General features: G+C 38.6%; 1 pseudogene; it reads right to left on the reverse strand.

The window, feature by feature from the left end:
• LOC149259291 (protein BOBBER 1 pseudogene) lies at positions 1-27,436 on the reverse strand (annotated as a pseudogene).
• Between the last annotated feature and the right edge of the window lie 196 nt (positions 27,437-27,632).

Raw genomic sequence — 27,632 nt, forward strand, 5'->3', positions numbered from 1 at the left:
TCAATACCATTTGTTTTTTTCCACGGTCTATTGTGTCTCTAGATCCAGATCAAATAACTTGTTATTATCAAGTTCTACCTTTCAAGTGTTGATTTCTTGCTCACCTTTTAAAACACAGCTCTACCACTCCATTTGATTTTGTTTTGTCAAGAGAATTGGTAGGACCTCCCCATCCTCTATTTTACGTCAATCAATAACCATCCATCAATGATGTAAAGAGTAACAGATAAACAACAAAGGCCAAAGATGAACTTGTTGTATACCTATGTTCTAGGAATCATCTGAGCTTACTGGTGCAGAGAGATCACACTGAAAAAATATCTTGCACGTGGAATTTACAAAACTTTTTTAAATCAAGCTCCAAGTAAACCAATCAAAATATGAACATCCTTTTAATCAATAAAATCTCTGACTTAAAATAAAAGTGGCCTAGAATTGAATGTTATATCAACCATGTCAAGTAACTAACATCGGGTGAGAAATACAGGCCATGCATATTGGATTAGCGAAATAATTCATGTGATAAAGCTCAAAGTCGAACAGAAGACTTACAACTAAGAAACACGAATAAATGACTTGAAACTAAGACATGAGGTTGCCCTTTCAACCCTGTTGTTAAATAAGTCTTCTTTATGCCACAGACCATTAAATTTTTTTTGATACTAGGTGGAAGTGGTATTGTAACACTAACCTCTGATAGCGTCTATGTCCATGACTACTTCTCAAGATCTGCTCCATTACCAGCATTTGGGGCTAGACAAGATACATGCAAAAACCATCAACTTGAAAATGAAATCTACATATTTGTAAAAAAATGGGAAGAAAAAAATAATCCACAAATTGAAACAGATTGTAGGATAACTCATTCCTACAGCATGATTATCCTGTCATGAACAATAAAATAAGAAATCAAGAGAAAAGTAATGTTTGCCACATTTTGACAATAATTTCCTTTTGCATATTCTATGAGCAATTGATGAAAAAACTCAGCTAAAACTTTTCAACATCAAGATTATAGTAAAATGTAAAGGAACCACTCCAACACATATAATCCTAAACATAAGTATCTATACATATAAGTTTTTATTGAGGAAATTGTATTTTGTGAAAATATGGAAGTCAAATCTTTGAAATAACACAATTTATGGTACCATTGCCTTACGAAGTCCATTCAGGAATTTCTTCGAAGTTAAAAGTTCAAAGTTCAAACAATTAACATGTAGCCTAAAAAAACTCAGATTTGAAAAGGAGATAACCCAACGATGTAGAGTATATATCTCACATTTATATATTGTAGTTTCCAGACATTCAAATGATGGTTATTTTTGTTACAAATGGAAACTACGGCCAAATTCCACTTTGAACACCTCCTTTGGGGAATATAATTGTGGCATTGAATTCCTATTTTCTAGAGGATCAAAATCGATCTAAATATCATCAAATTTGGATAAGTAGAAGTAAAATTTTGAATTTATGTTTCTCTCATGTAAATTATTGAGGTCGGCCTCAACTATATGTCGACTTAAGAATATCAAAAGTCACGTCCCCTCAACTCCACTGAATTGTATATATAGAGGAACATTCTCTCTCATTTGGGACACATGAATCAAAAGAAAAAGATATCTCTATGGCAACGAAGATTAAGGAGGATAAATTCTTGTTATTGTTGGGACTGTTTTGGCTAGGGGTTTGTCATAACAGGTCTGAGTTTGGAAGCAGTCCTTTGCTATGGTTAAGGACAATATTATATATGGGTTGTGACTTGTTTCGTATGGGACTTCTTCCTGTAGTTTGGCTGTAGCTAGAATATATTCTCACAGCTTGACCGCAGGGCTCGAATCATTTGCCCAAGAAGTTGAAATACAATAGAAAGTCGTTGACCTTATATGATAGTATTCAGTATCTTGTTGATGATGACAAGGAAACTTAAAAATAGGCTAGGAATACTACAAATAATAGAGCCCTTGTAAGAAGAAAAAGGCTGCACTGTTTACAGAATTCAAGGGCTGGAGCAGCATGCTTCAGAAGTGATCCAAAATGGAGCCTAAAAACCCTCTAAGTCTTCAAAAAAAAAAAAAACTATCACAAAGGATGAACTTTTAAAAATGGCAGATTACACTATCGGGCCTGAAAAACATGAAGAAACTGTGAAAAACAGAGCTATCGGAGGCTTGAACAACGATGCACAGGAGCCGTCAGATCTGGCCGATCAACGGTCTAGACCCGATTGGCATATCGCAATCGAAGATGGCAAGCGGAGGCTATCAGAGGCTACCATATGAAAGTTGCGATAGTGATCGACGTGAGTCAACGAGGACTGCCGATCAATTGCACAGATCGACGACTCAGGTTAACTCGCAATATCGTATTGGCAAAATACAAGGAGCGCTTACCAAAGGCCCGGGGACTATGTGATATGTGATTGCGACATGTCATGTCGCAATATCACATTGGAGAAATACAAAGGAGTGGGGCTGATACAAATGTGACTTGTGATAGCTAGACCCGACGGGGTTATGGATGAAATTTAATAATATTTTAAATCCAGTAAAAGGTTTTTTCTATGTATTTCACATTTTCGTTAAATAAACAAAAAACAAAGGAAATGCGAATGAAGCGATAAAACGGACCCAAAAGGGTTTATACATGTAGTGATATATATTTTTAGTTTCGTAATGAGCGGGATTTCGGGCGGGCCTTAGGCAATAAGTGGTATTGGACAGGCTTTGCCCGATCCCATCCACTGGCCGACACATGGCTTGAGAAATCGCCTTTTCGGGCGGGTAATCTTCGTACACATAAGCCGCCCAAAATGAATAGCAATTGTTGGATCAACAATCATATAGATCAATGGTGGACATGCGATAGCGATATAAAGGCAGACCCTATGGAGTTATGAGGTGGAATTGATAATATTTCAGGTCCGATAAATGACAGTTTGGCAGATTTTCCCGTGTTTTTGTGTATTTCTTTGTGTAAACAGAGAACAACTATCCTAGGGATTTCAAAGGCACAAAATGTCCCTTCCATTGTGAAAGAGATGGCCACCATCCCTAAAACCATTTAGCAATGATTGCTTAACGCTCAGAGGGGATTTGAGTGGACAGAGGGCAGGAGCCAGAGAGCCCAGAAGAGGAAACGAATAGACAGTGCCGATTGGCTTAAAAGCCACAGAATGACAGAGAGAGAGGCAGGCAGTGCCAAGACATAGAGAAAACAAATACAAAGAGCAAGAGGGAGAGTCTATGTACTCAAAAAGACTTGGGGGATCCAAGTAAAGCCCTGTTGTTTTATTCCTATTGTTTTGAGACTCAATTTGAGCTCACATTTGTAAATTTTTTTCTCTTGAAGACATAATAAAGAGGCCACCATTGAAAGCTAGACCAGGAGACGTAGCCCAAGAGTTTTGGGTGAACTCCTTGATTAATTTCTGTGTGATGCATGTCTTTGTTATGTTTTTTTAAATGCTTCATTGTCTATATTATTCGCAATATTTTCGATCCGTTGCACTAAGTAATGTAGGAAAATCCTGCACATGAGTCTGTAATACCTTAATATTAGTCTCAGATCGCATTTTCAGATCAAGTGGTATCAGAGCTTTAGGATTTCTAAGGTTAGACAAGCTTGTGCTAGATTTTTGAATGCTAACTAGGTCAAAGCTCAAACTAGGAAAAGGAGAACTTGTTGAGGCCAATCCAGAAATTGGAAGAGTTTATCCTCGGAGCAAAATGGCAGAAGAAACTCGCTTGGGAGCAGAATCTCAATTTATGGAAGGTTTTAGGGCACTTCAGGCCATGGTGGAAGAGATGTATCGGGAATTTAAGAAAGGCCGAGGTGAAAGCACTTCAGCATCTCAACTAGATAAAGGAGCAGAGGAACCTCTTCTAGATGCCCATCCAGAAGGCAAAGGAAAAGAACAGAGGCCTTCTCCACCATCTACTCCATCATCACCATCCTCATCATCTTCTTCACATAAAACTAGCCCTGAAAAGAAAAAGAAGAAAACTGTTGTGATTAGATTAGATGTGAAATTTGATTTGCCAATTTATGATGGAGAACTAAATGCAGAAAAGATAGATAACTGGATTCAACTGGCTAGCCTTCACCTTGGAGGAACTGCACTAGTGTGGTGGGAAGGCAAGACACAAGCTGATCTGAAGAGACATGGTAAAATTATTTCTACTTGGAATGAATTTGTTTGTGCTATTAAAAAATAGTTCTATCCTCTAGATTATATGCAACAAGCAATGATGAGTTGGAAAACTCTTCGCCAATTAAAGGGGAAAAGTTATACCCAGGAATTTAGAAAAAGAGCTTTAACTCTAGACATTTCTCTAGACTCACTTAAATTTTTTTTGATTATATAGGTGGTATGCATAGCTATTTGAAGCACACCATTCTCATGTTTAACCCCACTAGCCTAGATGATGTATTAGTTCAGGCTACACATCTAGAAGCTAGAGGCAAGAATGTGAACCCATAGATTGGGGGATCATCAAAACCCTCTGCAAGCAAGAACAAGGAAAAGAAGAAGCTGAAATGGAAAGAGAGGAAGGAAAATGCTGTATAGAAAGAAAAACCTTCATGCACTCATTGCAAGAAGGATGGACACGATGATGAACACTACTGGTCTTTGCATCTGGAGCTGAAACCTAAGAAGTTCGGTGGTAAGAAGAAGAAGATTGCTGCTGCTATTCATAAAGAATTGGGTTTAGACTCAGGTGATGAAAAAACAATCACATCCACAGGTATAAAAGGTAAAAGTTCTGAAGCATCTACAAGTAATTCTTCACAATGTATGGATAATTAAGATAATGAGAGGAAAAGACATCATCTTTTTCATATTAGAGTTATTTCCAAGCACCAAAAGATTGATACTTTATTTGATAGTGGATCACAAGTAAACTTGATTTCTGAAATAATTGTAAAGAAGTTGGGCTTACTAAAAACACCTCAAAAGAAGCCATATCCATTAGGTTGGGTATGTGATAAAGCAAAGCTACAAGTGACTAGACAATGTAAACTTAGGTTTGCTATTGGGTCAAATTTCGTAGATGAGGTTGAGTTAGATATAGTTCCCTTGGATATATGTGGTATTGTTTTAGGATGTCCTTACTTGTATGATAGAAAAGCCATTTTCTACAGAACTGAAAATAAGTATCAACTCACTAAAGATGGAATAGAACATATTGTAAGAGCTCATCAACTCAAAAATAACTATTCTCTCATAAACTTAGGGCAGATGAAAAGAATTGTAAATTCATGCAAACAATTTTTACTAATTGTTGTAAAGGAAAAGAAACCTGATAAAACCAATGTATTTGAAGGCTGTGATACTAAACAGAAGGTTGATTTAGTTAAATTTGTTTCAGAATATGATATCCTATTTCAAGAACCTAAAGGTCTGCCACCCAAAAGGGAAATAGTACATGATATTCATTTGCAGCAAGATGCTCCATTACCTAACATCAGGATGTACATGTTATCTGCTTTAGAGAATGCAGAGATCAAGAAGCAAGTACATGAGCTGCTTGATAAAGGGTTCATAAGACCGAGCACATCACCATGTGGATCTCCAATCGTACAGGTGTAAAAGAAAGATGGTTCATGGAGGATGTGCATTGATTACTGAGCATTGAATAAAATAACGATCAAGAATCGTTATCCTCTTCCTCGCATTGATGATCTATTAGATCAGTTGAAAGAAGCAATTTACTTTTCCAAGTTAGACTTGCGTAGTGGCTATCATCAGGTTAGAGTTGCAGAACAAGATGCATGGAAGACTGCTTTCAAGACAAAGCAAGGGCTGTATGAATCGTTGGTTATGCCTTTTGGCTTAACTAATGCTCCTGCCACTTTCATGAGAGTTATGAATGATGTACTCCGACCTTTTATTGATGATTTTGTAATTGTATATTTAGATGACATTCTTGTTTTCAGTGAAACATGGGAAGAACATTTGAAGCATGTAAAGCAGAATTTATATGTTTTGAAAAGAGCAAATATCTATGTGAAGTTATCAAAATGTGAATTTGGCAAAACATCTTTAAATTATTTGGGTCATATTGTAGGGGGTTGTGAATTGAAGATAGATCCCTCTAAGTTCGAAGTCATTATGAACTGGCCTAAACCCAAATCTGCTACAGAAGTTAGGAGTTTCCTAGGAGCAACACAATATTGGAGAAAGTTTATTGCTAACTTTTCCTTGATTGCAACTCCCTTGCATGCTTTAACAGGATTGAACAAGGTGTTTCAGTGGGGAGGAAAACAACAGAAATCCTTTGACACCTTAAAAGGAAAAATTAGTACATCACCAGTACTAGCACTGCCAGATCTTCAACGACCATTTGAGATTGAAATGGATGCTAGTGACTATGCCATGGGAGCAGTGTTGATGCAACACGGTAAACCCATATGCTATCATTCTGATACATTTACTTCTGCAGTAGTTAATGATCCCACATATGATAAAGAATTGTATGCATTAGTAGAGAGTGTGAAAAAGTGGAAACATTACCTAATGGGAAAAGAAACAATTATACATACAGATCATCAACCACTTCAATATTTACACTCACAAACTAAATTGCAACAATCAAGACACTATAGGTGGATGGGTTTTCTACAACAGTTTCATCTTGTCATCAGATATAAGAAGGGCATACACAATAAGGTTGCAGATATGCTATCAAGACCAATCATAAATGCATCTACTATAGTTAAGCATAACTCAGTATTGCATGAAAGCTACATTGAACAATATGCTCAAGATGTAGATTTTAAATATGTATATGAAACTTTAAGTCATGGAAAACAAGTAGAAGAATTGAATTATCATGTTAAGGACCAACTCTTATATCATTTGGGAAACTTATGCATTCCACAAACTGAAAGAGTTAACATAATCCGAGAAGCACATACTTCTCTAATATCAGGTCATTTTGGTGTAAGTAAAACAGTTTCACAGTTGCAAAGGTTCTGTTATTGGCCAAGAATGCATGAAACAATTTCTAGATATATTAAAGGGTGTACCATGTGTGCTACAAGAAATCTCGGTAATAGAAAATTAGGCTTGTACACTCCACTTCCAATCCCTCCTCGTCCTTGGGAAAGTGTTTCCATGGACTTTGTTGGGGGATTGCCAAAATCTAGAAAAGGTCATGATTATTTATATGTTATTGTGGATAGGTTCAGCAAAATGTGTATTTTGATACCTTGTAACAAGCAGGTTACAACTGAACAAACAACGAAGTTATTCTTTCAGCATGCATGGGTTCATTTTGGGTTACCCACTTCTATTGTATCTGATCGAGATTCCCGATTTGTTGGGAAGTTTTGGCCAAGTCTATGGGAGTTGATGGACACCAGATTGAAGAAGAGCACAACATTTCATCCACAAACAGATGGCCAAATAGAGGTGGTCAATAGGACAATGATCCAGTTGCTCAGGGGCTATTGCAGCAAGCATCCCAAGCTTTGGGATGAGCATTTGTGTTATGTGCAACATGCTTACAACTGTGCCAAGAACTCTTATACACAGAGATCTCCTTTTGAGACTTGTTTTGGTTTTATACCAAAGTCTCCCTTGGATTTTGTCTTTAGTAAAGACATAGAAGTTGATGGACACAATGATGTGGACAAAGCAACCAAGTTCATTGAACAGATCCAAGAAATTCACCAGGCAGTGCAGGAACAACTGGAAAGAAGCCAGGCCAAGTACAAGGCAAGGCATGACAAGCATCGAATTGAGCATAGCTTCCAAGTTGGTGATCAAGTCTGGCTGTACATCAACAAAGACAGAATGCAAGGTGAAGGTAAGAAGCTGAAACCAATAAGGTATGGGCCTTTCAAGATACTTGAGAAAATTGGTGAAAATGCTTTTCGCCTTGATTTGCCAACTTATATGCATATCTATTCAGTCATTAATGTAGAGAACTTGAGACTATATGAACCTTCATTGATTGAAGATCCCGAAGAGCAAAGTCAGTTGCCTTCTATTGATGATCTGTTGCCTGAATATCTCAATGAGTTGTAGGAAGACATAGTTCTGGATAGAAAGGTGAGAACTACGCGCAGAGGGGATGTTGAGTACCTCAGAATCGGACTTAAAGGTTCAAAACCAAGCAGTGCATGATGGATAGAGATTGGACAAGTGAGGAAGCTGTATCCTCACTTGATTGATGCTTAAAAACCAACTTTTGGTGGTCCAAAAGATTTTCTAGTGGGAAGGCGTGATCCAAAATGGACCCTAAAAACCCTATAAGTCTTCAAAAATAATTTTTTTTTATCACAAAGGATGAACTTTTAAACATGGTGGATTACACTATCGGGCCTGAAAAACATGAAGAAACAGTGAAAAACAGAGCTATCAGAGGCTTGAACAATGATGCACAAGAGCCGTCAGATCTGGCTGATCAACAGTCCAGATCCGATTGGCATATCACAATCGTAGATGGTAAGCGGAGCCTATTAGAGGCTACCATATGAAAGTTGCGATAGCGATCAACGCGAGTCAACGAGGACTGTCGATCAAGTGCAAAGATTGACGGCCCAGGTTAACTCGCAATATCACATCGGCAAAATACAAGGAGCGCTTACCAAAGGCCTGGGGACTATGAGATATGCGATTGCGACATATCACATCGCAATATTGCATTAGAGAAATATAAAAGAGTGGGGCCGATACAAATGCGACTTGTGATAGCCAGACCTGACAGGGTTATGGATGAAATTTAATAATATTTCAAGTCTGGTAAAAGGATTTTTTCTATGTATTTCACATTTTCGTTAAATAAGCGAAAAACAAAGGAAATGTGAATGAAGCGATAAAATGGACCCGAAAGGGTTTATACATGCAACAATATATATTTTGAGTTCCCTAATGAGCGGGATTTCGGGCAGGCCTTAGGCGGTAAGTGGTATTGGATGGGCTCCACCCGATCCCATCCACTAGCTGACATGTGGCTTGAGAAAACCGCCTTTTTAGGTGGGTAATCTCCGTACGCATAAGCCGCCTGAAATGAATAGCAACCATTGGATCAATGATCATATAGATCAATGGTGGACATGCGATAGCGATATAAAGGTGGACCTGATGGAGTTATAAGGCGGAATTGATAATATTTCAGGTCCGATAAACAACAGTTTGGTGGATTTTCCCGTGTTTTTGTGTATTTCTTTGTGTAAACAGAGAACGACTATCCTTGGGATTTCAAAGGTGCTGAAGGCCCCTTCCATTGTAAAACAGGTGGCCACCATCCCTAAAACCATTTAGCAATGATTTCTTAATGCTCATAGGGGAGCCCAAAAGAGGAAACGAACAGACAATGCCGATTGGCTTAAAAGCCACGGAATGACAGAGACAGAGGTAGGTAGTGCTAAGATAGAGAGAAAACAAAGACATAGAGTGAGAGGGAGAGTCTGTGTACTAAAAAAGACTTGGGGAATCCAAGTAAAGCCCTTTTGTTTTATTCCTATTGTGTTGAGACTCAATTTGAGCTCACATTTGTAAAAACTTTTCTCTTGAAGACATAATAGAGAGGCCACCATTGAAAGCTGGACCAGGAGACGTAGCCCAAGAGTTTTGGGTGAACTCGATTAATTGTTGTGTTATGTGTGTAACTGTTATGTTTTTCTAACTGCTTCATTGTCTATATTATTCGCAATATTTTCGATCCGTTGCACTAAGTAATGTAGGCAAATCCTACACATGAGTCTGTAATACCTTAATATTAGTCTAAGATCGCATTTTCAGATCAAGAATCCCTAATCCATAACCATAGAGATAATATCAACGGTGACCTTAATGTGGTCATAAACTAACTCCTTAAGCCAGCCAAAGGGAGCATCATGTGAAATAAGGAAGGTCACAGTAGAAAGGAGGATTTTTGGATCAGTCAACTTAGAAAGCAGTGGACTGTTGTTGCCCTAACCAGACCAATCTTGTACAACAATATGATTTGTCCTCTATGAACAAACTGCCTAGATTACAAGATTGAATGGATCTAAGAGAAGTGATGCCTAATCTTCATATTGGAAAGTTATTTTATATCATTTTACTCTCTCTCTTTCTCTATTAAACATTTGATGATAATAATAAGAAGATTTGATCAAGGGTTTCCCCATCTTGGGGTTTTTCCCTAGCTTGAGCCATATTCTCGTGTCTTTCTGTCTTGGCTTGTCTTCTGCATCTATCATTTATGTTATTTCATCAGTTACTATTATATAATGTCTAATGTGATTGGTAAATGGATTAATGGGCATATGGTTGAATGAAGTATCTAACATAAACAAAGAACATGTTAACTGAAAATTAACATGGTATCAGAGCTCAGGTGAGGACAAGCCCAAGCTTAAAGAGATTGCAATCACTAAAGAATTTCATTTATACCTCCATCTCTCTGTGGTAAATCAAGTCAGAGTTCAAATCTGGGTTATTTCTCAAGGCCTTCTTCAAGCCCTAATTAGTAAACATGGGCACCAATCCTAAAGATATTCAACTATCATGGGAAAAAGTTGGAAGACAACAAGGTATGTTCTTGTACTTTATAACAGTCCTACTCATCAATCTTAAGACTGTATCATCATCGTAATCTTATGGAAAGATATTTTCTATGATCCCTAGAGGTAAGGTCAATCCTCTACAGATCTTTGTTTGAAATACTATTCTCATCTCTAGAGGACCGATTAAGTGCAAGAGATATCTATCTAAGATATATCGTATACTTTAGATAAAAAGTATAGGCTTGCATTCATTCCATCATTACTTTTGAAGTTGATATTCTATCCTAAGAAGTTACAGTCCTGGACATTGATCAAGAGTACCAAATCCTAGACCAAAACATATTTCAGAAGGGTCCTGGAATCTAAAAGTCCTACATCAAATTCTAAGCATGATCACCATGATCATTGATTAATATCAACTATTCAACACCTATTCTCTCTATCAATGCCTCTGGTTTTGGAAGGATATTTTTCTTTGAAGATAGAAATTTTTTGCGATAGGGTCAAGTCACTATGATGCCTTGCTTGAAGGATTGAATCATCTAACTTGTGGCAATAATAAGGATGAAGGATTGTGTAAGAGAAAAGTTAAATAAGGATCATATTGATCCCAAGAGACATATTATGGTTATGTTGGAGGTATCCCTAAAACAAGTTTATCGATAATCTGAGCACAAGAAGGTTCGATTAGTCAACACTTGGCACTCGATGGTCATTTTACACAATCTCTTGGCCTCCTTGAAGGTCATTATTGCAGTAAATTTATAGTATATTCATGTTGGTGAAAGCTGCACTAACTATGCAGACTTGGTTATTATTATTTGGAAGGCTCATATCTGAACCCTGTGGCATATTGAACTTGCTCGTTGACTGAAGCATGATAACCTTGTCATTAATGTAACTATGTGGTCTCCTTGAGAGAGAACGGATTCATTATACCATCCTACAACTCGCAAGTTGATTGGATATTAACTTTAGATATATGTGAGCATGAAATTTTAAATAAGCCATCTTTGTCAAGATTTTGAAAGAGGCAAACTGTAGCAACAAGACCAAGATGACTCTATCTGATGGAAAACAATAACACAAATGAGACTAAATGAATACAGTCCACATAAAAATGGTTTTAAACTTTTATTGTTGAATATCTTAAAATTGTGATAATTATCATCAACACATGTATCTATTGTCCTTTGATAACACTACAGTTTGATAACTTAAAAGCAATACAACTGAAACACTAAAAAATTTACTACATGTAGAATTGTTTTCCAAGGCTCTCATCAGATTTGTAGTCATGCATTTGTGTTTTATTGTTGTGACACTCACTATTTCCGAACTAAGGAAAACATGGACCAAGATAAAAATAACTTGGAGAAGTTGAACGCTCTATTTTCCTTATTAACATCTTCCTTTGACAAGGATATTGGTCATCTATAGGTCTTTGGACACTCAACACTGGATGTTAATTGGATGAATGCACAAGGTCAGATCCAGGATACTTCCTTATCTCCCTTAACTACTCAGATGAAAGAGCTCTCCAGAAGTTCCAGATGATCAGAACCTCTCATGTGTTTAGAGAACTTAATAGGGCAACATATACTCTCTCAAAGGAAGGACTGCAGTTGTAGGAGAACTAAGTTCTGGAGAAGGAATTCATTGGTGATCATTTATCTTATTTAAGAGAAAAGAATAATAGGTTCGACAACATAGAGACCTTCATTCAGAGCATTCATATCAAACTACAGTTGTTTAACATTTTTAATTTGTAGTAAGCAGATAAAGGTAATTTTATTGATGTCCAACGAATGACAAACAAATATGCCAATGAGACTAGAATGTACAATCAGTAATTACCAATCTGTAGGGGTGTATTGGGCTACCCTGAAAGCATAAAGAGAAACTTGTTTAGTTTTGTTAGAGTGCACTTGTGCCAAATTTTTAATTCTAAATTTGGTTGCTCTTTACAGAAAACTTCCACACAAGTCTCCCTGAGATCCCACTTTTATCAATAAATGATACCCACATTTAGTGCAAAAACCACTAGTGGAGTTTTATGGCCTCCCAGTCATTAGGGAAGTTGATTATTAGGATTAGTTGTGACATCCTATGTATCTTTCAAATGCCAATACACCATATAAAATTCTTATGTATTTTAAAAAATCCAATACAAAATCAATATTACTAGGATTCATCAAGGCCAACAAATATATCTTCAACCATATAGTTGGCGTTGGTGACTCCTAGTAATATTTTTTCCTTCACTAAATGTATATGTAAGATGAATTCACTCACATCCAAATATATGCTTCTAAGAAACAGCTTGCAAGATATTAAGGATCATTTAAGAGGTAATGTCCAAATCATGCAGGTTAATTGTGTGTGAAAGTGTTGTAAAATTTAAATATACTTGGCTCTGGTGTGAAGTTCTATATTTACATTTTCCTAAAGGCAGATAGCATCATGTACCTCACGTGGGGTGCTCTGTTTATTTTTTCCTAAAGGCAGATAACATTGACTAGAAGTGGTGAGGTATACTCATATGGAAAATTGAAAAAATCTATTTTGTTTACTGTCATGTCTTGAGGCTCCACTTCTCAACATACCACAAACAATTGAAATAGTGTTGGTGGAAAGGCATGACACCATGGAAAAGGTTGTACCACACCTGTCAATGAACTTGAAGATTTCAGAATTTCTAGAAACTGTTTTTATTGATGTTGTTGCTTACCCTTCCCTTTCTTCTTAGAACACTAAGAAGCATAGTGGCCATCCATACTCGAAGGTTCTACAATTCTTGCAAACTATTTTACTGTTATTGTTGCTTACCCTTCCCCTACTTCTCAAGATACTAAGAAGCATATTGGCCATGGTTCTTGCACTTGATATGGCTCAAATTATTCTTCTGTTGGTTAGAAGAGCTTGAATCTTCCTTCTTCTTCTAACCCTTCACAAATCCTATTTTATTCCCTCCTTTCCTCACCCTCCCAATGAGGGCTAGCTCTGGTACATCCTCATCACTAGCTGAAACCATCTCCAATCTCATTTCCTCCTCGATAAATGCATCCCACAAACTTTCAATTGAAGGTAGCTTCTCAAAAGCACATACAAACTGTACAAAATGGTGCCAAGATGGACCAAAGCCATTCAAAATGATCCAAATTAGTCCATTCTCTTCTACCTTGTCATCAAGTGTAGCTCGTTGATATCTCAACTCTTGATCTTTATCAGATAGATAACTACTGTAGTAGTGTTGCTCATGCAAGTAATGGATGATTTCTTCATTAATAGCATTCTCCTAGACATGTTCTCGCTCCAATACAATGTAATCAAGGTAATATGCATTTCCATATCAATCATTTTCTCTACAGTGAAAGGGGTTAGATGATTCTTCACCAAATCAAAAACTATTCATTCTAGTTTGACCAATTTCTAATCATGCTCAGCCAACACCTTGGTATCTATTGAAAGTAAAAATCTCCTTCTCCACTACGTACCACAATTCGACCTCTTCCAAGAGATCCTGCATTGTGAATTATAATAAAGTTGGAAGTGCCCTCCAACATGTGACAATCCTAAAGACCCTAACTACTTGTGATTACAACTCTTTAAACAAACATGAAAACATATCGAGAACTAAGAATCAAACCTGCAACCTCTTATAGGTGGAGGCCACCTTTCACAAACACGCAAAATAACACTCCAATCCCTGGAACAACTGGGACATCACACCCCATGGGCCACAACCTTTAACTAGTCGAAATCTTCTTCACTTGCTGAAACTCGAGCATCCCACCCTTGAAACCCTTCAACAACTCCCTCTAACAATTTTCAATCCTATCCATGCACAACTTCCTATTAGTTTCAGTGAAAGTGCTCCGATACCATGTAATCCAGACAATAGTAAGTAAATTTTTCACTAAAAGAATATTTCTAAGACCCCAGGTAATTTAAAGCCCTTGATGGGTATACTAGAATCTACAAAAACACTGCATAAAAATAATAAGAGCATGTACACAAGTCTGAACTCTCAATCACATCTATCTTCTATTGAATGCAGAGCAAAGAAAATACAATGCAATACATCAAAACCAAAAGCTTGCTAACCAACACAAACGTGTTCACTACATCTCATTTATAGAATAGGAAGATGAGAAAAGATACAAAGTATCTGGTCACATGCATGAAGCATTCAAGGTGACTTAGTCAAATGCTAGCCCAAGTTTAATCATCTAGTGTACCCTTGCTACATGGATAAGTGTGCTAGGTAAGTGCATCTCAACTGGAAGACAAACAGAAGCATGCATCTCCTTCCTTGAGAATTGTGCCCCTACTTAGACTGGAACCTTATCATGCAAAAGAGCTCTAATTATCTAGGGTTTTGTGCCCTCCAAATATTATATCATGCATGCAGAACTGAACTGAATTGAATCTGAACTACAAACTAAACTGAACTAAAGAAAAAATGGAATTGCTTAATCTTAAACAACATGCAAATTGAAATTAATTGAGGGTAGCCAAACTAGAAATATACCCTCTACTCTCTTACATAACAACACCTCCCTCATACTATAATGTGCATTGGAACCATGAAAAACTGTTGCCATTATTATTGCTGTATGGACTTGCAAAAGGTACACCCTTACTACTATTGTACCTACCAATTAAGTGCACTCTGGTACTGTGGAGAAGACTCTCAGAGTTAAACAAGGTAGAAAATCTAACAAAGGATATGAATCAACTGATCAAAAAAATATTACCACATTGATAAACTGAATCCTTAAAAGATTGACTAACGTGGGAAGAGACAGAATTAAGTCAAACAAAGTATAAATATTTGCCATTGATAAGACAAAATTTACTGCATGGTTTTAAGAAAATTCATCTCAATGGGATAATAAATTGTTTCAAACCCCAAGATTGAAAGGAAATTGACTTAATGTGCAAAAAAATGTTAGTATTTTATTAAGTTACATCTGCATTTACTCAGAGGTGTTGATTTGATGTTGTATAGTTCTTAAAGCCATGTTCAACCTAAAATGGGTCTCTAGCTTTTCTGTTGTTAAAGTTGCAGGCCTATTTTAGCAAAGCCATATGGATTTATATATTTTTCACAGTTTAGTTTCAATTATGCATTTTTCCATACCAAGTAAGAAATAAAACAAACCATTAGCAGACAAAGAACATATCAATGAGAGCTAAACATGTAAAATAGAATGGATAAAGGATATACAAATGCAAAATGGAAAGTTTTAACTCAGAAACTGAATAGAAAATGTGGCGTTAATAGTACCTATATAGAAGGATTTGATATCAGGAGTAAAGACACACCAAGTCCATCGAATGCCTATTTCCAAGAACCCTCAGTGAGAGTTTACCAAAGTCCCTTTGATTTCCCAAATGCACTAGTTTACATTCGAGAAGAAGCTGTGTCTAGTGGCTTTCCAAAACAAATTAAACCACCACATAACATAGTGTTTGTGTATAAATTTGAGCAATAAATGTACAAGTCAAAATACCAAAATTTGGCTAGGAAATCCAAATCACTAGGACAAAGTAGGAAGAAAAGGAGTTGTACCTGTGTTATCACCGTTGTGCAAGCTCTAGTTGCAATAGCTACAACGAAATTTTCCTTTGTTCCCATATACTTATTCCTATGTTTTAAGTAAAATCTCTTAGACTATAGCTATAATAGTATTGGTTAAATTTTTGATGTATAATTACTTGATGAAAATTGAATAAGCTAAACTCATGGTAAATAATATCACAAGTAATTATCCATAGATCATAAAATGTTTTTCAACATGGTATCGGAGAAGTGAGATCAGGCAGTGGAGTGTGTCTTGGTGGAATGATCTTGCATCAAACAAATCTATGTTCCTTGGAACTAGTTTATCTGCAGATCTAAGAATTCAAGTGTGCATTACGTGAAGATCCATTGTCTCTAGCACCATTATTATACACAACTTCTTTTGAGTTTTTGTTTTATCTTATTCTGGAACAGGTGTAATGAGTTGAGAATGATCATTCTCCATAGTAAAGTTGAAGGGAGTCATAGCATCATCTGTGTGGAACAATAAATATTAATTCATGACAATTTTCAATCCCAAGGGCATGGTTTTATGCAGTCTCCTCTACTCCGATTTGCTTTGAGCACCACAAATATCAAAAATTGAAGGTCAGTTACCAGAACAATGAGCTTGGGAAATTTGAAATGGAGCACTTCATCATTTAGAAATGACTGGCAATGTGCTGGAATATATTCATGATAAGCCATTTGATGTGTGTCGATGTGCATTGATGGGGTAACATGAGGCAGAGGCTATTTTCAAATAGATGAGGACCATAAACATACCTTCCAATACCATCTTGTATTCTATTATGATAAATGGATATTCCAAGAAATCCAAAATGGACAATGCTTTCAAATTGTTTCATGGAATGGTGGACTGTTATATCAAACTCACGATTGTCATTTATATTGCACTCATTAGTGGTCTCTCCAAAGGAGGCAAGATGCTTAAATAAAATACCCTTATAGAGGAAATGATGCCTAAATGCATGTTCCCAAATATTGTTACTTACAATGTTGCTCATTCAAGGATACTACAAGGAAGGAGACATTGAAAATGCATTCAATTTCCTTTCCAAGATTGCAAGAAAAGGTTCTTCCCCTGATATTGTAACATGCAACACTCCGATACATGGATTTTGTAAAGAAGGTAGATTGAGGTGTGCATTGAATATTTTGAATGAAATGGGTGATTTGATTCCAAATAATGTAACATATACTACCCTGATTGATGGTAATTGTAGAGAAGATAATATGATTGGGGATTTCTGATTGCAAGATGAAAGGGCTAGTGCCAAGAATGGTGACATGTGGTGTCCTCCTCCATAAGCTCTATGAGGAAGGGAAATTGGAAGAAGCCAATAACCTTTTGCATGAAATGGCGAACAAGGGTGAACTTGAGCACTTCACATGCGATATGTTGATCAATCCATAATGCAAGAGAGGTAACATGGCTAATGCCTGGAAACTTCACAACAAGATGTTACAAAGCGGGATATTTTTTTGTGTATACATACAAGGCTTTTATTCATGGCTTTTGAAACTTTGGGAAATAAATGAAGCAATGGAGGTCCTATTAAAATGATGATTGTGTGTTTATGCCTAATTTTAGTGTTTACTCATGGATAATTGATGGCTATTGTTTCCAACACAATGAAGAGGAAGCTCTGAAGCTTCTTGATGATTTTTTCGAAAGAGGTTTATCTGAAGATGTATTTTATATAGAAACACCATTCGAGGTTAGGAAACCTGAGCAGGGAAAAAAAAACAATTAATAAAATGTTTGGAGGGGTCTTGTTGGCGATGCCCTTATTTTTACTACTCTTATTTATGCATACTTGGGAGAAAGTGAGAGAAATAAAGCTTCAAAACTTGTGAAGAAATGGCCTAAAAAAGGATTCTGTTCAATCCTAAAAAAAAAATGTTTTTGATGTATTCTTTAGATATAGATGGAAAACCTGAGGTTTTTTGGAATGGGATGATAGAGAGAGGCTAGGTTGTCAAACATGTTTATCAGAATGTGAGAACTATTGCACAAACTTCCATTTCCAGTATGCTATTTTGATATGTAAGTTGTAACATTAAGACTCTATGATCTCTTTGAGTAAAATATTTGTTGTCCAATAGCTTGGGATGCCTCTCTAGAATTTTTTGAATGGTGTTTCCAACACAAAAAGAAAGTACTTTAATATTGTTGAAAAACAAACTAAATGGTTCAATGATTACAGAAGAGAATTATAATTAACGTTGCACTCAAAGGCTTCTTCAAAAATGAGATACATAAATTTGGGCTTGCAAAGAATATCAGAATAAGTCCATGCCATGCACATCTCAGTGTCTGATATGGGGAACTTAGGTTGGCCCATTTCTGGGGCCTAGTTTCATGGAGAAAACACCCTTATAGAAGTGGAACTCAGATATTTAGGATAATTTCAACTAGTTTTCAAGTTAAAATTGTCCAAAAAAGCAAGGTACTTTTAGTGCAAGATATCCCGTGCTCCATTTATCAGTTTCGTATGTAGAAATAAATGTGGTTCAAGTTTTAATAGAGGCTGATATAATGTTTAATGTTCTCAAGCTTGTGAAATTGCATTTCATGCAATGTAGAAATGAAATTTCACAGGAAAATTAAATTGTAGCATGCTCTTTGGGTCAATTTTAACGTTTCTTGAGTTTAAAAGAATCACTTTCACAAATCTAGGAGTTTGTTAATGCAATCTGCAAACATATTTCAATGTATTCTATGTATTTTTTCATTTTTTCTCTAATAGAATAAATTGTAACCTAAGGTAAGGAGTTTCACAAAAGATCCACAAGGAAAACTTCCTTGAAGCAAAGATGAAGTCAATGAGCAAAAAAATGATGTGAAGATGCTAGCAGTCAATTTCCCAAGGGTGATTTTGTATACTCTTTCCAGAACTGAAGGTTGTATCCCACTATCCAAAGTATGTTCTCTCAACTACACTTGGCATGCTAATAATTTTTTTCGGGAAAAATTCATAGCCTAGTTTGCATAATTCACTAGAAAATGTATTTATTGAACAAGTATTGATTAAGCAATTCAAGACTTGATCACCTTTTCTAGATTGGGAGCATACATTAGAAGCCCTTGCTAGCTTGTATGGAAATAGCTACTTAAGTATCAAGCTCCAAAATGCAGAAGAAAAGTGTTTGCTAGTGGGTTTACTTATAAGGGTTGCAGATGATGTTTAGGAGGAACTCATAAGGTCTCTTAAAATTCTCTACAATAGTGCAAATAATATGTGGCATGCCATTCAAGGTAGGGAAGGAGTAGAATGCTTGATTTTTCTTCTTGCCCTTTATTCAAATAGCAATAGGAATGTGCAGTGGCCTTGATTTATATGTTTTCAAATGAAAATGATGAAAGCAAATGGGAAATTCCTACTACAGGTGGCATAACTCTTCTAGTCTAGATTTCGGAGACTGTATCTTCAAAAGTGAAAAAGCACTCTAAAAATGTTATTGTGAACCTCTGTATTCGTAGTGAAGATATCCATTCATGTTTTGAAAGTGCAGATGACGTACCTACATTTATTGGGTTGTGGAAAAAGTTGTAGTCCAAGCGGAAATAAATTATTGTAAATATACTGAACCATCTCACCCATAAATCAAATAGTAGCAATATCAACCAACTCATTACTTTTCTAACTGGTGACTTACCAAAAACAAAAGTTCTGTTTTGGAGGCCTTAAGATCTCTACTGAAGATAGTACTGGAAATGATGGAACTGAAACAATGACTAAAATCTTTTGTTTTACTAATGACAATACTTGAGATAAATTTGCTTCAGTTCTTACTGCATTGTTTAGCTGCAGGAATTATTTACGTGAAAGAAATATAGTAATTGAATACATTGGACTAGTGCAAAGGCTCCATAATGCATAATCAAAATATATTTTGATTGAAGCAACATGTTCTCTTGTTGATATTTGTTGTTAATAAAAAATAGAGCTAGGAAGGTGTGAAGTTGTTGCTAACCATTAGTTATCCTCGCAAAATCTTCAATGATGTTTTCAGAAAATATGATCGTGAATTTTCCCGCATATAGGGTACTCGTGAGATTTTGGTCTGAATAAGGAAAACTTTTCAAAGCTCCTAGAGATGAGATGTTGAAGTTTTCCCATCTTTTCCAACAAGAAATTTATGCTTGTTTTTTGAAATGTTAATATATAACAAGAAGGATTGAGGAGCTCTTGACTTGATCCATGAGATCAAGGAGAGAAGCCTTTTGCCTATGCCCAAGAGTTTCCATATGCTAGTTAAATGTTGTGCAAAAAATGGAAAAATGGATTATGCTAAGCAGTCAATGTCATGAAAATGAAAAATTGCATGTCTGATGAGAATGTTTATGGCATCCTTATTGATGATTACTTGAAAATAGGCTAGGTGAAGAGAGGATTTGATACAATGCATATCATGCAAGAACTAGTTTGAATTCCTATTGTTTCAAGCTACATTGCCTTGGTTTAGCATATTTTTAGGGAAATAAAATACAAAGAGGCTAATAACTTAATAGGTATCTTTGGTAAGTGCAAGCATTTCACTGTGAACGTGATGCTCTAATTATCGTAGCAATGATTGTTGGAGAAGTAAGCTAGGGCAAAACTTCTAAAGCGTGGGAATTTTTCAATGCCACAAAAAGCAAGGGACTAAACCCTACGCGGAAACCTGTTGTATATTCATTTGTATAAGAATGTGATCCGGATTTAAATAGGAACGTAACAAATTACAGAGATAACCATATACACAAAGATGCAGCGGAAATAATACTTCATTTCATTAATGGAAAATACTGAAATATGCTTACAACCAGAAATGGAAATAAACCAGCTAGGGCGATGGTAGCTTATCTCTCAGAAGAGATGTGATGGCTACATGCCTCTGAACTGTGTTACAATGAGGCTCGAAGGCCTATTTATTGTTGAGAAACAATGGAAAACCCTTAACATTCCAAAACCTAACCCTAGGAGATGAAACGCCAAACTGTGGGCCCCGTTTGGGGTAAATTGGTACATCAACTTCCCGGGGTCGTAACTTTGGCATATGATCTCCGTTTGACGCATACAATAGCTCGTTAGAAAGATCTATCCGAGTACTACCATTGTCGGAACGGGCAACATCGGTCCATTCCATGGACCCATGTTTCCCCCGGATTCCCCAAAAAACGTCGTTTAGGGCCTCAAAACGGCTCCGGAAGTTCAGGACCCGAAAAACTGCTAAAAATAGTAAGTTGTGCTACAATTAAGGAAACTGAAAATGCTGAGAAAGACAATGGTGGGGGTCCAGGTGGACTTGGTAGGTGGCCACCAATATCCACCTGGATCATTCCTCCCCCCTTAGGAAGCAATGGTCCCCATTGCGTTGAGCTCCTCCATGAGATGAGGAAACTTTTGCTGAACTTGTTCCCTGGTGAGCCACTTGCCCTGCTGAAGGAGTTGGCCTGCTTTGCCGACTCGATACAGTTGGATATTCTGTTGGCGAGTGTTCTTGATCTGTGTGTCCATGATCCGATCAGTTGCAGCTTGTTCCATGCAATCTGGATTTAATTCTGTGGGTTTGAGCTGTTTTGCAATGTCGGATGTGTCTAGCAATGGTGGAAAGTATGGTCGAAGGCGGTCCACATTAAACACTGGGTGCAGGCCAAGGAATGGGGGAATGCTGAGCTCAAATGCATTGTCTCCCATAGCCTTAGTAATGGTGTAAGGACCATATCGGAGTGGTCTCAATTTCCGATAGGCTCCGGTAAGGCGTTCCTTTTGCAAATGCAACTAGACTTTGTCGCCCACCTGAAACTTGTGTGGCACCTGGTGTTGATCATGTCGCTGCTTATACTTGGCATTTGATTTCTCAAGAATGTCATTGACCTGCTGGCGAATATGTTGGATGCGCTCAATGAAGCTGGTGGCCTTATCTGTTTCGGACTGGACATGAGCTGAATACATGTGAGTAGCTGCAAGTGGCATGGCCACATCAATGGGGCATAATGGCTGGAATCCCAAACCCACCTGAAAAGGGCTATGGCCAGTGGAGCTGTGAAGAGCTCGGTTGTAGCTGTGCTGAACATAGGGGAGGCTCTCATCCCATGTGCGTGGATGATTTGAGTTATACATGCGCAAAATGTGCACAATCATCCTATTGACAACCTCTGTCTGGCCATCAGTTTGAGGATGGAAGGCTATGGACTTCGTGAGTTTGGTGTCCAGCATTGACCAGAGACTGGACCAAAATGTGCTGAGAAACCGACTGTCCCGATCTGAGATGATAGACTGTGGGATCCCAAAGTGCACCCACACTCGTTCAAAGAAGAGTTTAGCAGTGGCTTCTGCTGTGATGTTCTTCTTGCAGGCCATCATAATGGCCATCTTCGAGAACCTGTCGACGACCACAAAAACACAGTCATTTCCATGCTTAGTGGAAGGAAGGCCTGACATGTAATCCATGGAGATGGATTCCCAAGGTCGACTAGGGGTAGGCAACGGGGTATAGAGGTTGTGCTTCTTAATGGTCGGTTTGGCAATGGCACAGGCAGTACATGATCTGATGTACTTCCCAACATCCTATCGAAGATTCGGCCAATAGAAATAATTTTGCAGTACTACCACTGTTTTCTCGACCCCGAAATGCCCAGCAGCCCAACTGTAGTGTGCTTCCCAAATCATCTTGGCACGCTCGCTTGAAGGAACACAAAGGTGACCGAGGTGGCATAATAGGGCATCCTGGAGGTGAAAATCTGTAACATGCCGACCCTCCAAGAGTGTCTGGTATGTGTGGCCGAATTCTGGGTCGCTTTTGTAGAGAAGTGGCCAATCAGAAGTCTCGTGCCCACAAGAGTTGAGCACGGTGGTTAACGCCATGATCGGTGGTCGACTGAGGCAATCTGCAACATTATTGGTGCTGCCCTTCTTATAATTGATATTCAAATGGAACTGTTGCAGGTATGTAGACCACTTCTGATGGCGATCATTCTGCAATTTCCCTTGGGTCTGTATGAACTACAGGGGTCGGTGGTCTGTGTGGATGATTGTTTCCTTCCCCAAAATGTAATGCTTCCATTGTCGGCAGGCTTGTACAATGAAATACATCTCTTTATCATAAGTGGGGTACTTCCAGACTGTGTCTGAAAGTGTTTCACTGTGATATGCCACTGGATGTCCATGTTGAGTAAGGACTGGCCCAATAGCATAGTCAGAGGCATCTGTCTCGACCTCAAATGGTTGTTGTAAATCTAGTAACACGAGCACTGGTGCCGTGCAGAGGCGATCCTTCAACTCCATGAATGCCTTCTGTTGAGATTCAGACCAAAAGAAATTTTCTTTATCCCCTCCCTTGGTGACTTGATTCAAGGGCCAAGAAATATGAGAAAACCCGAACACAAACCTGCGGTAGAAGTTGGCAAGACCTAGAAAGCTGCGGAGCTCTGTTAGAGTGGTTGGAGAGGGCCAATCCCGAATGACTTGGATCTTGGCTGGATCAACATGCACCCCTTGTTCATCAATGATGTATCCCAGATACTGAACCTGGGTCATGCCAAAAGTGCATTTCTCCAAATTGGCACATAGCTTGTGTTGCCGCAGTGTTTGGAGAACCTGTCGGATGTGGTGGAGGTGCTCTTCCCAACTCTGGCTGAAGATCAGAATGTCATCCAAGTATACTACTACAAAGGAGTTGGTGAATGGCCGTAAGATGTCATCCATTAGCCTCATAAAGGTTGCAGGAGCATTCGTCAATCCGAAAGGCATGACCAACCATTCGAAGAGGCCCTCCTTGGATTTGAAGGCAGTCTTCCACACATCAGAGGGTTCGATTGGTACCTGGTGATATCCTGACTTCAGATCGATCTTGCTGAAATATTTCGCCCCCTTTAGTTGGTCTAGGAGGTCATCAATCCGCGGGATTGGGTACCTATTACGGGCAGTGATCTTGTTCAGCGCCCGATAGTCAATACAGAGTCTCCACGTCCCATCCTTCTTTTGTACCAACACGATCGGGCTCCCACAGGGCGATGAACTCGGACGGATGTGAACTTTCTGCAGGAGCTCCTGAATTTGCCTCTTGATTTCATTGTTCTCCAGAACGGAGCGCCGATAAATTGGTCCATTGGGTAGCGGCGCACCTGGGGTCAGATCGATGGAGTGCTTGACTTGACAGTGCAGAGGAACCCCTGCCGAGGAGGTGAAGATGTCCTCGTACTCCTCCACAATCTTGTCCATATGTAGTTGTCGTGCAGAGGGACCCCGTCTGGAGGCCACAACCACTGTCTTCTTCTTTCCTTAAGGGCGTATGATCAGGAAAACAAATTTCCTGGTTTTGGAAATGATCTTACTGCATTGTTTTGCAGTAATCAAAGAGATGGCGGCAGGTGGTGCTACCTCTGGTATCCTGAACAACTTATTTCCCAATGTAATAATAAGAACACGGGGCCTTGATTCATACACAACATGTCGCTTCCACAAGTATGGTTGTCCTAGTAATACATCACAAACTTCAAGGGGAGCAATGTCACACCATACCTCATCCGTGAAGGGCTTGATATTGTATGGAAGGCGACACTGCTGGCTCACGCGAAGATCTCGTCCTTGGTGAAGCCACCCAATGATGTATGGTTGTGGATGTGCTGTGGTCGGTAAGCCCAACCACTTCACGACCTCTGCCGAAATGAGGTTATTTTGACTCCCGCTATCAACAATGAACTGTATCAGGGAGCCCTTTACCCACATCTGGGAGTGGAAGAGACGCTCCTCCTCCTCTGGATCTTCGGGTTCATTTTTCTGGATCTTTGCGGTAGCAACAGCGGCGCTGGGATCCGCATCAATGATCTGCTTCCCTTTTTCATACCCCTTATCGGGTTCTGACTCAGAGTCGGAACATGCATCTGATTCTGAAACCTTTAGCTCAGCCAACAGTGACTGCTTGGCCCGACACTCACTTGTGTTGTGAGTGGAGCTTTTATGGAACTCGCACCATTTTCCAGTGTCCTTTCTCGGCTTCGTGGCGCTGTTCTTTGCTTGCAGCTTCGGCTGGTTGTCTTGGGTTGTCCCGCCTTGGCTTTGTCCTTTGTTCTGTAGTTTAGGGGCACCTTTCCCCTGCTTTGGATTCGCAGATCCAAAGTCTCGCTTCTTTTGTTTAAACTTCTGCTCGACCTTGATGGCATATCGGTATGCTGCGCCGAGCGAGGGGATGTTTAGGAATTGTATTTCTTCCTGGATGTACTTGTGTAGGCAGCCACGGTATTTGAGTATCAAATGTTGCTCCGAATCTTTGATACCCAGCTTTGTGCGAAGGGTATGGAAAATATTGGTGAACTCCGGCACGTCTTGGTCCCTTCCCTGCCGCAGCGTGGTCCACTTTATGTATTCATCCTCATAGCTTCCAACAGGGTAGTATTGCTCCTTTATGGCATCCCGGAACGAATCCCAGGTGGGTGCGGCTGAAAATAGTGAACCAGTACTTTCATCCTTCTGCTCGCATTAGGTTTCCCACCAGTGCTTGACGTGGGGTGCTGCTTTGAGAAGAGCAAAAACAATCTTTTCCTGACTCGAAAATTCATGAACAGAAAAATAACCCTTTAGCAGATTTAACCATTTATCTACGGCATCTGCGTCTATCTAACCCTCGAATATGGGGATTTCAAAATTAACTTGTACCTTAAAGGGTGTGGTGTTTCCAGAGTAGCTGCTGGAAGCCGATGCGTTGCTTCTGGGTAGCCGCTGAAGGATCTGGGCAAAGCTGTCCATCATCGCGTTCCGTTATCGCTCGAGGGCTTCTTCGAGCAAGATTTTGATGGGATCTCCTGCCCCCTCGTCTTTCTTCTCGTCCGCCATGGGAAGCCGTCGGGATTTGCGAGGCTGGGCTTGCAAAGGTTCAACCAGTTCAAGCCCTATCTCCTTATATCCCGACCTTGTTGGGGACATGCAAAGAAAAACAGAGAAAAAGCAGACCGCTTTGATACCACTGATCTGGATTTAAACAGGAACGCAACAAATTACAGAGATAACCATATACACAAAGATGCAGCGGAAATAATACTTCATTTCATTAATGGAAAATACTGAAATATGCTTACAACCAGAAATGGAAATAAACCAGCTAGGGCGATGGTAGCTTATCTCTCAGAAGAGATGTGATGGCTACATGCCTCTCAACTGTGTTACAATGAGGCTCGAAGGCCTATTTATTGTTGAGAAACAATGGAAAACCCTTAACATTCCAAAACCTAACCCTAGGAGATGAAACGCCAAACTGTGGGCCCCGTTTGGGGTAAATTGGTACATCAACTTCCCGGGGTCGTAACTTTGGCATATGATCTCCGTTTGACGCATACAATAGCTCGTTAGAAAGATCTATCCGAGTACTACCATTGTTGGAATGGGAAACATTGGTCCATTCCATGACCCATGTTGCCCCCAGATTCCCCAAAAAACGTCGTTTAGGGCCTCAAAACGGCTCCGGAAGTTCAGGACCCGAAAAACTGCTAAAAATAGTTAGTTGTGCTATAATTAAGGAAACTGAAAATGCTGAGAAAGACAATGGTGGGGGTCCAGGTGGACTTGGCAGGTGGCCACCAATATCCACCTGGATCAGAATGTCTACTCTTTAATTCTACTGGATATTAACAATCGTGGGAAAGTTGGTCTTGAACAAGGAGAGATTCATTGAATGTGTCTGAGTCAACAAAATTTTTCATTGTTTGTCAAAGTTCCTCCACAACTTCAATACGACTTTTCCTATGCGGCTATTGTTTTAAAAGTTTTGTTGCTGGGCTATACAACCCCGTTAAAGGAGAGTTTATATTGAAAGTCAACAAAACGTTTCACTATTTGTCAAAGTTCCTCTGCAGCTTCAATATGACTTTTCCTGTGCAGCTATTGTTTTAAAAGTTTTGTTGCTTGGCTATAGAACCTTGTTAAAGGAGAGTTTTATATTGAAAGTATATGTGCACCCAAGAGAATGTGCCTCATTTAATGAACTTGGGTGCCATTCTTGATGGGATTTTACCCCTGTAAAACCTTTGCAATGAATTTTGGATATTTCTCAGAGAATTACACCCTCTAAGCCATTGAGAACCAGCCAACACTTAATTATTTTTCTCAGGATTTCGTTTAGCAATTGTTGGGAACTAAACGCCCTTGATTAAGCATTTCAACCTTTATTCTACCATACGAAACTTCAGACACCAATAGAAAGAGAGTGCACCCCAAAATATCTAGAACTTCTCTCATCAAACATGCAATTACAAATTTATCTCATGGCACAAATATTTGTGGAAGAATTCATGAAATTAGTACCTTCGTGAGTTCCAAATCCTGCCCAATCTGCACCAATATCAAATTTTTCTTCCATGAAAATGCAGTCAATGGCAAAATCTAGCTCCAATCTACCTGGGGCTAGTTTCTCATCACCAAACTAATTTTCCCAATGGGTTTTTTTGACAGCTTAGCCTCACAGGATTCCAAACTCTCTCTGAGAGTTTTCTTCTTCAAAAATACAAATGACCAAAATGAGGAGAATTCTCAATTTCCCTTTTTACAATTTCATT

This window comes from Pinus tabuliformis, chromosome 6 (genome assembly GCF_031772625.1).
Source record: "Pinus tabuliformis cultivar Carrire ecotype Pingquan chromosome 6, CPIR1, whole genome shotgun sequence".
Classification (NCBI taxonomy): domain Eukaryota; kingdom Viridiplantae; phylum Streptophyta; class Pinopsida; order Pinales; family Pinaceae; genus Pinus; species Pinus tabuliformis.